Below are 16,034 nucleotides of genomic sequence, written 5' to 3'. Positions count from 1 at the left end.
ATGTCTATGAATACAATTTTTGATGTCCTCCAACATGCCTATCTCGCCAGATTTTTTAAAAAAGATTTTTAAAAAACCCTGATTATTGTTTTTTAAATGCTGCAAATACTACTTTCTATTCTGCTATTCTCTCTGTAGGCTATTTCCAAAAATGGTAGTTCCTCCACCAGTTTCAGTCCTGTTTCAAATCCTTCACTCAGCCACATAACTAATTGGATGACTAGATAAATCACTGACTAGGTTCATACAACTTACTAAGGTATAACATGGGTCGGTGATTGTTGCAAAGACCCAGCTAATTATTATGTTTATTCCACAGTTATAGTTAGATAAGCAACAAATTGCAAACTGAGCTACTTATTTTAAAGCTATCTACCTTGAAATGGCACAATGAACAAAATGCAAGGGAAGGAAATGAAGAGATATACTGTTCAGAACCAGGGAAAGTAGAGTATGAAGTGCAATAAATCAATAAATTCTAGTTCTCCTTTGGAACCAAAAGCCAGCTAGGTGACCTTGGGCTAATTAATTTTAAGCCTTAGGAGCAAGGCAATGGCAAATCCCTCAGAAAAAGAAAAAAAGAAGAAGAAAAAGAAAAGGCTCCTGGACTGGGGCTGAAAGGTGAAAATGGAAGCAGTATGCTCCATCCCATATTTGGGTAGACCAGGTTGCTCTGATAAAAACACTATCTCTCCGCTGGTATAGCCAACAAAGCCAGGAGAGCCCATGGCTTAGAGGTTAATACATCTACTTAATATGTAAGTAGCCCAGGTTCAAATCCCAGAAGGATATGGCTAGTTGATGAGAGCTAAATAGCTTGAAATAGATCTATACTACTCTCCTTTTATTTTTTGTTGGTAATTTAACACAAAAATAGTTTGTCGCAAAAATGACTGCCTGCGAAGGCTCCTGGACTGGGGCTGAAAGGTGAAAGCTTTGCATAATCCTTGACCTCCGGTCCTTCCGACATGCCCTAAAAAGTTGGCTTTTCCAGCAAGCCGGCCTAGCCTGTTAATTTTATCTAATTTTTTAAATGTTAGTGCTATATTAATTGGGTTTGTTTTTTTGGATTGTTTCTAATTTCCTTTTAATTTTTGTAATATGTGTTTTTTAATGATGTACGCTGCCCTGAGTCCTTTGGGAGAAGGGCGGCATATAAATCCAATAAAACAAACAAACAAACAAACAAACAAGCAGAAGCAGTATGCTCCGTCCCATATTTGAGTAGACCAGGTTGCCTTGATAAAAAAACCTTTTTTTAAAAAAGAAAATTTTGCCAAAACAACTTCAGGGATTTGTCCAGGTAGTATCTTAGAATCAGATACAATTGAATGGAAGACAATAAAAAACAAACAAACAAACACACAGAAAACATCAGAAAGAAAATGTGCATGCAAAATTCTCCTTTAAAAACATAATGCCCATATTGCTATTAATATTTAGGGCTCCACTTACAAAAAGGGACTAAAGGAAACGTAAGTCAAGGAGTATTCAGTGTATGAAAGGCATTTATGATTGAAACAAGCAGTAAGTTTCTCTCTGGCTTGCCATACTTGCTTTCAATACTGTCTCTTTCTGTGTCTTATTATTCAGTATAATCATTAAACTTCACCAAACAGCATATTAATTTACTTGTATTTAGTAAGGCATTTGATAAAGTAGACCATAACCTACTACTAGATAAAGTAGAAAAATGTGGGTTAGACAGCCTCACCACCAGATGCACTCAACATGTAAGTTCTCAATGGAACTGCATCTACATGGAGGGAAGTATGCAGTGGGGTACCCCAAGGCTCTGTTTTAGGCCCAGTACTCTTCAACATCTTCATCAATGATTTGGATGAGGGGATAAATGGGAAACTTATCAAATTTGCAGATGACACCAAGCTGGCAGGAATAGCCAACACTCCAGAAGATAGGCTTAAGATACAGAAGGATCTTGACAAACTTGAACATTGGGCACTATCTATCAAAATGAAATTCAATGGTGAAAAAAGTAAGGTTCTCCATTTAGGCAAGAAAAACAAAATGCACAGGTACAGTGTAGGTGGTACCTTGCTCAACAGTAGTAACTGGGAGAGGGATCTTGGAGTTCTAGTGGACAATCATTTAAATATGAGCCAGCAGTGTGCAGCAGCTGCCAAAAAAGCCAACACAGTTCTAGGCTGCATCAACAGAGGGATAGAATCAAGATCACGTGAAGTGTTAATACCACTTTATAATGCCTTGGTAAGGCCACACTTGGAATACTGCATTCAGTTCTGGTCGCCACGATGTAGAAAAGATGTGGAGACTCTAGAAAGAGTGCAGAGAAGAGCAACAAAGATGATTAGTGGAGGCTAAAACATATGAAGAACGGTTGCAGGAACAGGGTATGTCTAGTTTAATGAAAAGAAGGACTAGGGGAGACATGATAGCAGTGTTCCAATATCTCAGAGACTGTCACAAAAAAGAGGGAATCAAGCTATTCTCCAAAGCAATGGGTGGAAACTAATCAAGGAGAGAAGCAACTTAGAACTAAGGAGAAATTTCCTGACACTTAGAACAATTAATCAGTGGAACAACTTGCCTCCAGACATTGTAAATACTCCAACACTAGAAGTTTTTAAGAAGTTGTTGGATAACCGTTTGTCTGAAGTGGTGTAGGGTTTCCTGCCTAAGCAGGGGTTGAACTAGAAGACCTCCAAGGTCCCTTTCATCTCTGTTATTCTATTCTATTCTATTCTATTCTATTCTATTCTATTCTATTCTATATTTTCGTTTCACCATGAAACACAATGTAAAAAATAGTCTTATCAAGACCACTGCTGATCAAAAAGGTTAAAAAAAAACCAATGATTTTTTTAAAAGAAAGCTAAAAGAAAATTTGAAATAGAAACTTTTTCTAAACAAATTCTGAATTACAGCTGCTGCCAAGAGGATTTCATAACTTGTGTCCATTGTGCATTATAGATGTATTTTTTATTATTCTACTTTTTATTTAACTCTGATTTGGGTCACTTTTTAATTTATTCCAGATATGGAGAAAAAGGACGTAACACTTTTCTAATTAAATCTGTTCTATACAATAATCAGTGGGTGAAAAGGGAATACTTGTGATAGGCTACACATGATTTCTTGCTTTGTATTATTATTGGCTCACCAAGTAGCTTTTTACTTATCATTAGTCAATCAACAATTGTTTCATTCACCGTCTTAATGGGAAGCGAAGTCACTTTTCAAAAAGTACATATGCAGTTGATGGGGATTTACATTTTTGTCAGCCTGTTTGGAATTTTCAGCCTGTTTTATTATGTGAACAGCCCACCATGAACCGAGATTTACAGAATCAATTTTATTTATTCAGCACCATATTTATATATCCTGCCTTTCCACATTTACAAAAAACCCACAAGATACTTAACATGAAAACATTCCAGAACATCAAAATAGCAGCGAGTTTGATAATAATAGCAAATTTTAAAATTCCAGCCAGATTGTCATTAGCTATAATGGGATGTCAATCCAAGATCCCACTGGATCAGCATATTTTAGTACACCCATTGTACACTCCAGGCATTCATCTTGCCATTTTAAAAAAAGCATCAGAACCTTCAGCCTTCACCACCACGAACAGCAGTCATTTCTCCAGTTTAGCCAATCCCAGACAGGAATGTTTGATATGTTTTTCCCAACAGATTTCAGTTTCTGTGATAAAAGATCATTTCTTTTTGGAATCTTTTTAAAGGCAAAGAGAATCTCAGAGAGAGAGAAAAGATAGATTAGGAAGACTGTTACAGTGTTGACCATGGCTCTTCTTCCCATAATCTCACTAAAGCCCAAGAAATGAGGACATCATTGAGGTTCTCCTTCACCTCAGGCTTTCCAGAGATGACAATCCCTCTATGCCAGGGGTGTCCAAACTTGGGAACTTTAAGACTTGTGGACTTCAACTCCCAGAATTCCCCAGCCAGCCATGGCTGGCTGGGGAATTCTGGGAGTTGAAGTCCACAAGTCTTAAAGTTCCCAAGTTTGGACACCCCTGCTCTATGCTAAGGGAGGAACCTCTCCATGAGAAAGTCTGGAGAATTTGTTGGAGAATTTCTCCTCTCCCTAGAGAAGTCATGACCTATTTCTATGGGTAGCATAAATGAGGTGCAACATTTAATCTGAGGTTTAAATTTACCTGTGTCTTTCTTAAAGACATACCACTTCTAAACAAACTCCTCACAATCAGGCTCCATGGATGATATTCATGGATGTTGTGATGCAGGGAGAAAGTTTTCTCTCTGGTCACATTTCCTCTACCCTGCTTATTGTATATCCCTATATGCAGGGGTGGGTTACGGCAGGTGCTACTGCTGGTTCTCTTGAGGGGGTGCTGTGCGTGCACATGAGCAGTGCAATAAAAATTGTTCTGCGCATGCACGGAAGTGAAAACCAAGATGGCAACACCTAAGGCACACCACCTGGAGAACCGGTTCGGAGGAGTGTCAGGCCTGGGTTGCTGCTGGTTCTAGCGACCCAGGCTGCCAAACCACTACCAGTTCAGACGATAGTGGTTTGGCGGCCGAACCACTATCCTTTCCCCTGGCTTCTTTGTAGAAGCACACACAGGAAGGGTCACAATTGAAGATAGTGGCCAACACAATTGAAAGAGCTTTGATTATGTGATGTAAGCTACCATCTTGACTTCCTCCACTCCTCACCTGTTCCTTTCTATGCAACAAAGCTTAAAATATGTTGCTTTTACTCTCCCCCACCCCTCCACTGCCCCTCCAAGCAGCACTTCTCAACTTTGGTAACTTGATCAGAATTCCCAAATTAGACTTCGCTGATATCCAATTTCCACTGCAACGCCATCCCTTCTCCTTCTAGGATGTCTAGTCCACCATAGATCTTCTCCTGGAAGCCCCAAGGAGGGGGAACAATCACTTCTTGATGTGAACCAGGAAATGACAATGTGTTGTCTATCTTTTTGTGTTGTACTTCTTGGCATCTTCTCATTTACTCTTTTTGGAGCAGTGAGTTGCCCATTCCTTCTTTATCATGTTCTATGTCCTTTTGGGCCTGTTCTGAAATTCAGGCATTCATTCCTGAACTTCAGAAAGAAAATGTAAGGTAATGGTATCAGCTATGGCTGCTAAATTATCTTATTTGTCATTCTTATCTGCATGGAAGTTTCCAGAGTATACCGTATTTCCTAAGGCATGTTTTAAATAGTTTGAGATTTTTCCTTAATTTTTGAGAGATGAATTCTTTTATAGTTTTAAAGATAAAAAATTAATTGCTGATTCTTGCAACAAACAAAAAAGCATTTGGAAGAAAATCAATCCCTTGCTAAGAAATTAATAGCATACAGTGAATGGTAGATATAATTAAAGTGATTAATGCTTTAAGACCAAGGGATCAGAAACAACTGAAAATATGTTTACGGTTGTAGTTTTCATATTACAATAATAGAATTAATGAGTATTGATGACTTACATGTTCTAAATGTTTGAGTCTGGTCATTTGTGCTTGGAGTGAGAATGTTGAAGTGTTTTGTTCTATGATCCATTTGTTTTCTTCACTAATGCATGGTACACTCAGGAATTTTATCCAATACTAACATTTTAAAAAAGTTGATTTTGTTTCTTTGAAGTCCAACTTTGGCTTCTATGGGGAAAACAATTGGCTGCATAGGAATAGACAATCCAGCATCGGTCAAGAATTTCATTCCTAGCCTACCAACTTTTAGTCTTTATGCATTTCTTGCCTGCTAGTTCCTTTACCAAACTTTGTTTTCGCAGTCATTTCTAAGAATGATTACCAAACCTGGTGTTATTGATTTGGTCTTCATCATAAGCTTAGTCCCATTTTTTTCCACTTTGTTCCTCCATTTCCATTACTACAGGTTCCAGATCTTCAACTCTTAGAAATAATGCCATCAGCACAGTGCATGTTATTGGACATTCTTCCTTCAGTTTTCCAATTTAGTCTCCCTCATTTAGTACATAATGTGAATAAATAGAAGGGAAAATATATAGCTTTGTGTCCTTCCTTTGCTACCCTGAAGCCAGACTTGGGAATGTTCCTTCCTGACTAAAGTTTCCTCCCCAATGTACAGATTTCTCACTAAGTACTCTGGGATACCTAGTTTCCTAAGAATATTGCACAGCTTGACTTAATCAATACAACTGACAGCTTTTCTATCATCAGTGAAGCACAGACTGACTTGTTGGTGTGTGTTTTTAATTTTCTCAATGATCAATCATAAATCAGCAATGATGGTTTGCACACTCTGTTAAGTCATCTTTTTGGTGTTGGTATATGTATGCTGACCTCTTCCAGTGTCTTGAACACTATACCCTTCTCCAGATTTGCTGTCATCATTTAGTTGGAAACTTACTGGTTTTCCCTTTGTTAATAATAATAAAATAATAAAATAATAAAATTTTATTTGTTAGCCGCACCCTCTCCCGAAGGACTCGGGGCGGCGTACAATAAAAAACACATAAAAAACAAATATGGACAATACATACACAAGAATATAGACGTATACGTGTACGTGTACGTGTACGTGGAGGAGGTAGACAGATGAATGGAAACAGTTAAAATCGCAATTTAAAATCCCCTAAATAAAATTACAAATTACAAAATTAAAAACCCGTCAGGAGCGATATGATCAAATTATGGTTGAGCCAGGCCAGCTACTTGGAATAGGTGGGTCTTGAGCTTTACACGGAAGGAGCGGAGGTCAGAGGTAGTCCTAATATCCGGAGGGAGGTCATTCCACAGGGCTGGGCCCACCACAGAGAAGGCTCTGCTCCTAGGTGCCGCCCCTCGGCACTGTCTGGTGGACGGCACCTGGAGAAGTCCCTCTCTGTGCGAGCGAATGGGTCGCAGGGATGTATGGGGCAGGATACGATCCCGCAAGTAGCTAGGTCCTGAGCCATGGAGCGCTTTAAAGATCGTTATCAGGACCTTGAAACGCACCCGATAGACCACAGGAAGCCAGTGCAGCTCGCGCAGGAGAGGTGTCACATGGGAGTACCTTGTACTCCCCATAATTACCCGCGCGGCCGCATTCTGGACCAACTGTAGTCTCCGAGTGCATTTCAAGGGAAGCCCCATGTAGAGAGCGTTACAGTAGTCCAGGCGAGACGTCACCAGCGCATGAGTGACTGTGCGTAAGGGGTCCCGGTCCAATAGACTGCGCAATTGGCGCACCAGGCGAACCTGGTGGAACGCCCCCCCTTGCCACGGCTGTCACATGGTCATCCATGGACAGCCGGGCATCCAGGAGGACGCCCAAATTGTGCGCCCGCTCCACGGGGGCAAGTTGTACGCCCCCGATGGCCAGAGATGGGATTAACTGGTTGAACCGGGGGGCCGGAACCCACAGCCACTCCATCTTGGAGGGGTTGAGCTTGAGTCGGTTGTCATCCATCCAGACCCGTACGGCTTCCACACACCGGGACATCACTTCGACGGCCTCGTTGGGGTGGTTTGGGGTGGAAATGTACAGCTGAGTATCATCAGCGTACAGATGATATCCCACCCCGAAGCCACGAATAATGTCACCCAGCGGCTTCATGTATCTGTTGAACAGGAGTGGTGAGAGGACCGACCCCTGTGGCACCCCACAAGTAAGGGGGCTTAGGGTCGACCTCTGCTCCCCTGCCAACACACGTTGCGTCCGGCAGGAAAGGTAGGAGCCGAACCACCGCAGAACGGTGCCCCGGACCCCTAACTCCTCCAGTCGGTGCAACAGGATACCATGGTCGATGGTATCAAAAGCTGCCGAGAGGTCTAATAGGACCAGGATAGAGGAACAACCCCTATCTCTGGCCCTCCAGAGATCATCCACCAACGCGACCAAGGCCGTCTCTGTGCTGTGCCCGGGGCGAAAGCCGGACTGGCGCGGGTCTAGATAATCATTTTCCTCCAGATGTCGTGGAAACTGATAAGCCACCACACTCTCTACAACCTTCGCCAGAAAGGGAAGGTTGGAGACAGGACGATAATTGGCCAGCTCCGTAGGGTCCAGGGAAGGCTTCTTGAGCAAGGGTCTCACCACCGCCTCTTTCAAGGCGGCCGGAAGAGACCCCTCACCCAATGAAGCGTTCACTAGGCCCAGGAGTCAGTCACGTGTAACCTCCCAGGATGCCAGTACAAGCCAGGAGGGGCATGGGTCCAGTAAACATGTGGTAGGTCGCAGTCGTCCACGCAATCTGTCCAAATCCTCGATGGCAACCAAGTCAAACTCCTCCCAGATTGGTTTCTCAAGACTCGCCACGGACATCTCCACTGGGACACTGAAAGGGACCCAATCCTTCCGGATTTGAGCGATTTTATCCTGCAGATATTTCCCAAATTCCTCTGCCCTACCCTGTAAAGGGGCCTCCCGCGGCCTCTGAAACAGGAGGGAGCGGGACACCCAAAACAGGGCGGCAGGGCGGTTCTCTGCGGATGCAATGAGAGCGGCACAATATTGACGTTTCGCCGCTCTCAATGCCACAAGTCCTTAAATGGGCTCGTACCTGTGTTCGGTCAAATTCGGAACGGGAGGATCTCCAACGACTCTCTAGGCATCTCTTGTGGCGCTTCATCACCCTTAGCTCCTCGGTAAACCAAGGGGCCAGGGTGGATCGTTGCCACCGGAGAGGCCGCAAAGGCGCCACCCGGTTCAAGGCCCCGGTAGTCGCATTGTTCCACACGACTACCAGGTCCTCTACCCGGGGGCGGGTCAGGGCTACAGGAGGTGGCCCAAGCTCCATTTGGAACCTATCTGGTTCCATCAGGCGCCTGGGGCGGAACCATCTAGTGTTTTCCGGTTCCGCCTCCCCGCAGCGGGGGGTAGCACCAGGGAAGTCAAGTCGGAGGAGTGAGTGATCTGACCATGACAGGGGAGTGATGGTTAAGTTCCCTCCTCCCAGATCACTCAACCACTGGCCAGAGACAAAAACAAGGTCCAAGGTGTGACCTCCCTCGTGTGTCGGGCCCTGAATCAATTGAGTCAGGTCCATGGCTGTCATGGAAGCCATGAGCTCCCGAACCCCCTCGGATGCTTCTCCCACCAATGGCAGGTTAAAATCCCCCATCACTAAGAGTTTGGGGGTCTCAACCGCCACTGATGCGATCAGCTCGAGGAGTTCGGGCAGGGCCGCTGATGTATAGCGAGGAGCCAGGTATACTATCATACTATTGCTTGTTTCTTGAGATATTCCATCTATAACCTGTTGACTTGGTAGTGTGAAATATTCTTGTAAAGAGGGAATGTTTTCTAATATCATTCATCTGCAATCGCAGTGTGCCAAATTAATTATGCATATAGGTAGACTGGAATCTGTAGCAATAAAAATGCCTAGGTTTTATCTACCCATGCATTTCATGAACAGTAGCATTTTAAAAGAAACATGTATGTTCCAACCCCCTGTCTGTAGAATGAGTTAAACTCATTGAGTTTAAAGTGGGTTAGGAAGGCATGAAATGTTTAGGATGGAGAAATCTTGAATTTTTTTCTTCCCAACAAATTTTTTTTCAAAAGTACTCAAATGAGGCAAGATAATGTAACATCCTAATGTAAATCCTTTAAAACTTCTGTAAACATGAAAACAATCTCCACTATTTTAGCAGAGATAAAATTAGTTTGAGCACAAAAGAAAACAAGAGAGCTTGAGATAACAAAAAGTAACTGCCTAGTGCTGAAAAATATATAAAAATGGCACCCAAAGAACCTTCAACCCTAGAGTTGAAGTTACTCAATGAAAATATCCTTTGTTTCAGAGAGCAAATAAAGATCAGAGTGATGGATTAAGGCAGGCAGGGTGCAAATTCAAATTTCCATCCTGCCATGGGGTTCTTTCTTTTTCTAGAATTGGTAGGAAGCTTTTCAGGCCCAGTACCATCATCTGATGAACATGTCTCTCCAAAAATTGAAATTATCTATAATCTCAATGATTTTACTATGAGATGTTCAGTAAGTAATGCTAAACTTTGAAAGTTTTCAGTATCCTCTTACAAAGTCCTGCAATCTCATCGAATCTGGGGGAACAGAAGGTGCCAGGCCAAATCTTTTCCCAGAACTGTGGTAACTCATCCCAAAGGAATGAATGATTTTGATTTTGGAAGATGAAATAAACTTCAGATAAATAACAGCAGGTTTTTTTTTTGCCAATTTGTTTTCTTTTTTATTCTCTTACATACCATTGTAAGTATACATTCACATAATAGTTATTCTTCTTTACATTTGTGATTCTTAAACATTTGTTATTCCATTTAATAGATTATAATATACAGTTTGGGTTGCTTTATTTACCATCCCTTCCTCCTGTTGTAAAACACCACCTTATTTTCCCTTTCTTTTCTCCCTCCCACCCTTCTCTACTTTCTTCCTTCCTCCTCCCCTTCCCCTTCCTTCTTCCCTTACCTAGCCCCTACTCCTACTCTTCCTTTTTCCCTTCCTACCCTCTCTTCTTTTCTTTCTCTCCCTTCCACCCTCCTCTCCTTACCTCTTTCTTCTTTCCCTCCTCTTAATCTCCTTCTTTCTCCCTTTCTTTTTCTGTTATTATAGGTGTCTCTTTCAAATCTCAGTTTATGTTTTCTTGGGATGGTATTTCCGCAAACCCAAATATAATTTAGTATCATTTCTTTTCCCTTACCTTCACTAATCTATTCTATATTTTTTCCCCTTTATATCTCGCTCTTGAATATATACTTGTATATTTAGTATTTTCTTTTCTGTTTTCTTCCTCTTCCCCCACTTTCTCATTGAATAGTGCATTGTCTGGGCTCTGTATCTTCTCCTTATTTTCTTTTCTAGCTTCCCTTCTCTAGCCAATCATAAAATCTTTCCCATGTCTTGAAGTACACCGATTCCTCTTTATCCTTTATTTTCAGTGTCAACCTGTTCATCTCTGCACAATCTGTTGGTAACGTATTTAATTTCCAATTTCCAATTGGAGATAAATAACAGCAGTTTTGAACTTATCTTTGCATTTATACTTTGTCTCTTCTAAAATTTCTTCTTGGCTAGTATCTGCACATAATATATTCCTGCAGAACCTCAAACTCTGGCAAGCTAATTTTTGTTTCCTATGCCAAGTCTGTCAATTAAAGTCTTAAATATTCCCATTCTGTCTGCTGCATTTATGAGGACTACTTCCAAATCAGACTCTACAATTTTTTTAACATGTGGAAGCTTTGTAATATAATGATTTCCTACATGATTGAAGTCAGAGAATAGTAGTTGAGAGAAATGGCAATATGCCCTGAAATGAAATATATATTTAAAACCAGCAATCTCTTTTACACTAGCTAGGGTGGCTGTCTAGAACTATATTGCTGAGAACTTTATCTAAGTTGGTTTAGCAGAACTTAAGAAGTAGCAGATCAGTTATATAATGGGACCAGTAGAATACAAAACACCAACATAGAAAATTTCTTATTTAGAGCTGTTAAATTTAGGCTGGAAGTTTCCAGAGGGCCTCGAACACATGATTGGCTGAATACAATTCTGACAACCAATATGACTGGCCAATGCATTCATCCACTTCTATAATTTTAGATTGATTCAAATCCAAGCAACAATTGGCTGGTTTAGTTTCAATGTGCAGATTTCCTGTTGCGTCCTATAAAGAACTTTCCATTCGTGATGCTGTGTTCTCCACAGTAGCTTCTATGAACTAAATCTATTCCAAAAATATGCACATATTATTTCTAGACCAGGGCTTCCCATCCTGTGGGCCACAGACCACTACCAGGCTAATCACCACAGGCTGCGGGCCTCAGCATGCACGCCCAGCCCTACTTGCCTGTCGTCATAAGTGCCTCTTTCCTCTCTGTCCCCCCCCCCACACACACACACTCCAGGTTGGCAACCCAGAAAGGTTGGGGAACTCTTTTCTAGATGGCAGAAGAGAAATACAGAAAAAGCTTCCTCTTTGCTGCCTTCTCGTGGCCTTGCAGAATCATTCAGCCTAGATCTGTTAACCCGGAAATATTTTTATTTAAGAATTCCAAATAACTTTGAAATATCATTTAAAAATACTCTAAATTTATCTATATCTGTTGGTTGATTGATTGATTGTAAGTTATCTTGGGAATTCTTTGGAGCCAAAATGTAGTTAATGAAACAAGGGAGCAAAGTGTTAATAATTAAAAGGGTTCTTAATTTTTCTTTTACATTCTTTCATTCATTTTTATTGAGTCTGTTTGAAAGCAAATTGCCTTTTTTTTGTTTCATTGCAAAATAATAATTTGATAAACTTGTCTTAGGTGTGTGTGCAAGATTATTTTACACAAGCTTTGGTTACCAAGTACCTGAGAAATCTATGTGAGGGCCTTTCAGTGTTCAAGTGTCTATATCTCTGCAGTCTTCCAGTTTTCCATGCTTCACTTAATACCAAGAAACGTTTTTGCATGGGCCCTCTTCCTATGAGACTTGTTCAGATCAGGCATGCAGAAGCTAGCTAGGAGCGCCTCTGGGTAATTGGATATACATAACAGAAATGAACGGCAACGGCACTTTTCATTTAATAAGAAAGTTAGCTCAGAAATCATGCATAAAGAAATTCTGAAGAAATTCTAGAAGATCCCAGAATGGGGTAAAATAAATAGAAGTTTCCTTTATAAGAGAAGAACCTTTGAAAAAGTGGGGACAGGCTTGGGCATAATATTATTTCAAACTTTCGGTATAGCACGCCTGTCAATTTTAATATTGTAAGCTGCTCAGAGTCACTTGCAGTGAGATGGGTGGCAAACAAATTTATTAAATAAAAATAATAAACTTATTGCAACGAGCAATATAAAACAGCCACATTTGCATCGTAAGTCAAAAGAAAATAGTGATTGAACCTTACACATTTTCTTTAAGAGAGCATTTCAACATTGTGATGTCATTACAGGCATATCATTGATGCTATGACATACATGTCATCCATGAAAATACTTGACACTTAAAGAAACTGGAAGAGAATGGGCATGGAGAAAGTTAGACAAAAGGGGAGAAACATATCAATTTTTCTGTCACATATTTAACCCGTTTCAAATTTTGATACATTCTGCACATTCCTAATTGGAAGGAGGGAATCAAAGAGCTACCACCAAATTCATAGGAATTCCATACTTCAAGGTACTTTGCATTCATCTTATTTAGTGGTTAGTGGCAGATACGGTCCTCTCTGCAAAATATCATTCCCATGTCATGTCTTTTTTCAGAAAAAAAATATTTAGTCAGTGGCACCTCATTTAAGATACACACATGCCAATTACAAAGACCGAGCTGTCAGTGGTGTCTTGTACATTTACAATGAAGCCCTCTGCAGATGTTCCTGGTTAGTTTAACTTACTACATAGCGATAAAGAAGTCAAAGAAAACATTAGGAAACCAAAGGATCAAGTGTATGGTCTGAGTAGATTTTCCCCCAAAGCTGTTGCTGCTTTTAGCAGAAAGAGATGAGATGTAGCCACTGGATAAATTGCTATCATGAAAAATAATCAGTTTTCAAGGCAAATTGAATGCATTGAAATGAGGAATGTCTGAAATGAAGAAGCTACTTTAGCAAACAGATACCCTCAAGCTGTTTTGAGACTACAGCTCCCAAAATTTCTAGGGAGTCAATCTTGCTGATGTGATATTCTGGGAATTGGCCCCAAAATGTCCAGGAAGCATCACACTGAAATGTTTACAAGGATGTGAGCATCTTCAAGGTGAGGCAGAGTAATTCATGTACATCATGATGACATTTGATCACATAATGCCATTCTAGCTTCTACAAGATGCCTAGGATATGACATATTGTTACCACTCTTACTAAAAATATATATAATCTTCAATATTACTAATCTGTTCTTAAAAAGACTTTTGAAAAGGCAACAAAATGATCAGTCCCTCAATTTAGCTGGCAATCCAGAAAGCAGAGTATCTACACTGGTGATGTTAGCGAATCTTTAGCACTTTAGGCAAAGTTATTTAGATCACAGTGATGTGTGTGTGTGTGTGTGTGTGTGTGTGTGTTGCAGAGGTGATATTCAGCTGGTTCTGACCAGCTCTCTAGAATGGGTAGTGGAAAGTTTAAGTAGTTTGGAAAGCCGTCAAATCCCACCTCTGGCTTGCCTTACCCCTGATCTGAGTCCCAACTGATTCGCTGGGTCTTTTTTGTTGCCCTGCACAGGAGAACAGAACTGGAAAGCAGGTTAGTGAGGTGAGGTGGGAATGGGAATTTTACAGTAGCCTTCCCCTGGAGTGGGGTGGGAATAGAGATTTTGCGGTAGCCTTCTCCTGCCACGCCCACCAAGCCAAGCTACACCCACAGAACCAGAAGTAAACAATTTAGAATCTCACCACTGGGATTGGTATTGGTATCATAAAAATTTGGATCCTGCTCTTATGGAACATTTAAAGATAATAGTCAACACTGTACCACCTCTAGAAATAAACTGACAATTGGTGTAATGCTTTCCACATAGGTGTGAGATGATCTCTTTGAGCATTTTCAGAGAGTTCAGAGCTCTCGTTTCTCTTTTGTATTAGATATAATGGTGATGGACTTTATCTATGGTAAATACAAATATAAATTCATCCCTCATCATTCACGTTGACCAAAAAGGAACCACTAAAAGCAGCATTTTCTTCCCAACAAAAAAAGAGTGGCCTGATCATCTCCCCATACATATTATATGTTATTGAATGGCATACACTATCCCTAAACATGAAATCCACTTAGGTATCATAACAAATTGTCATTGAATGTCTGTGAATGTACTTATTATCCTTTTACAATTATATGAGGTTGTATTTGTGTGAAATAAAAACTCTGATAAATAATTTCTGAGGTGGAAGAGATGAGAAGGAAGGGAATATTGCACTCAACCTGAAAAATTCTATCACATTATGGCCTGACAATATTTTGAAACAATATCTATTGTCTCACAACTTGCTAAAGCAAAAACTACCCAATCTCCTTTTTTTAACTAGTAGTGATATAGAGCCATGATTGCGCAGTGGTTAGAATCCAGTATTGCAGGGCTAACTCAATGCTCACTTCAGGAGTTCAATTCTGAGTGGCTCATCCTTCCATCCTTCCGAGGTTGGTGAAATGAGGACCAGATTGTTGGGGTCAATGTGCTGACTCTGTAAACTGCTTAGAGAGGGCTCTAAAGCACTGTGAAGTGGTATAAATGTCTAAATGCTATTGCTAGTGTTAGATGAGCCCAATTAGATAAATCAAACCATGCAATTATAGTAAGCCATGATATGTTTGAGTTGTTTACTTGGGCACTGTGTGTTATATGGGCATTGCAATTCCATTTTATTAATAATTTTTTGAGACATTAAAACAACTTATGCTTGCTTATGCTATGTCATAAAATGGTTTGATTTTAGCTTAGGTCTTTCTCTCATGTCTGTCTGTCTATCTATCTATCTATCTATCTATCTATCTATCTATCTATCTATCTATCAAACTCTCAAACAATCTGTCTATCTGTCTGTCTATCTATCTATCTATCTATCTATCTATCTATCTATCTATCTATCTATCTTTCATCTATCTATCTATCTATCATCTATCTATCTATCTATCTATCTATCTATCTATCTATCTATCTATCTATCATCTATCTATCTATCTATCATCTATCCCTACCTACCTACCATCTACATCTCTACTTATCAATTGATGGATCTATTTATAGAACACTCTGTAAACTATTTATCTATGTAGTTACTAGGAGTTGAAAATGAATCACTCAATGTCAACCCAAGTGAATAGGATTAATTCAATAAACCATGGTTAATCATCACACTGCATTGTGCAATGTGTAAATCAGATCTTTGTTAATCTAAACTATTAGCAATCCGAGAAAGCACAGCTGTACGTAATTCAGCCTGTGCTGTAAGAGGAGTGGACAGAAGTAGGGTAACAGTTAAGGGAATGTGTATGTGCATCTTGACTACACATCTGTAAATAATATTGAATGTACATCTAGATAAGAATAATTGAATAATTCGGAGACACAGAATACTCCAATGTGACAGTGGGGATAGAACTACTGAGTAATTGCTAACA

At 40.3% G+C, this 16,034-nt stretch overlaps 1 protein-coding gene across 1 annotated transcript in view; it reads right to left on the bottom strand.

The window, feature by feature from the left end:
* Positions 1 to 16,034, bottom strand: part of PPWD1 (peptidylprolyl isomerase domain and WD repeat containing 1) — a 356,454-nt gene that overhangs the window by 223,346 nt on the left and 117,074 nt on the right. The window lies entirely within an intron of this gene.

This window comes from Natrix helvetica (genome assembly GCF_964273705.1).
Source record: "Natrix helvetica genome assembly, chromosome: 2".
In the NCBI taxonomy this organism is placed as follows: domain Eukaryota; kingdom Metazoa; phylum Chordata; class Lepidosauria; order Squamata; family Natricidae; genus Natrix; species Natrix helvetica.
Note: the sequence above shows the minus strand (reverse complement) of the source record. Positions and strands in the feature narration are given on the sequence as shown.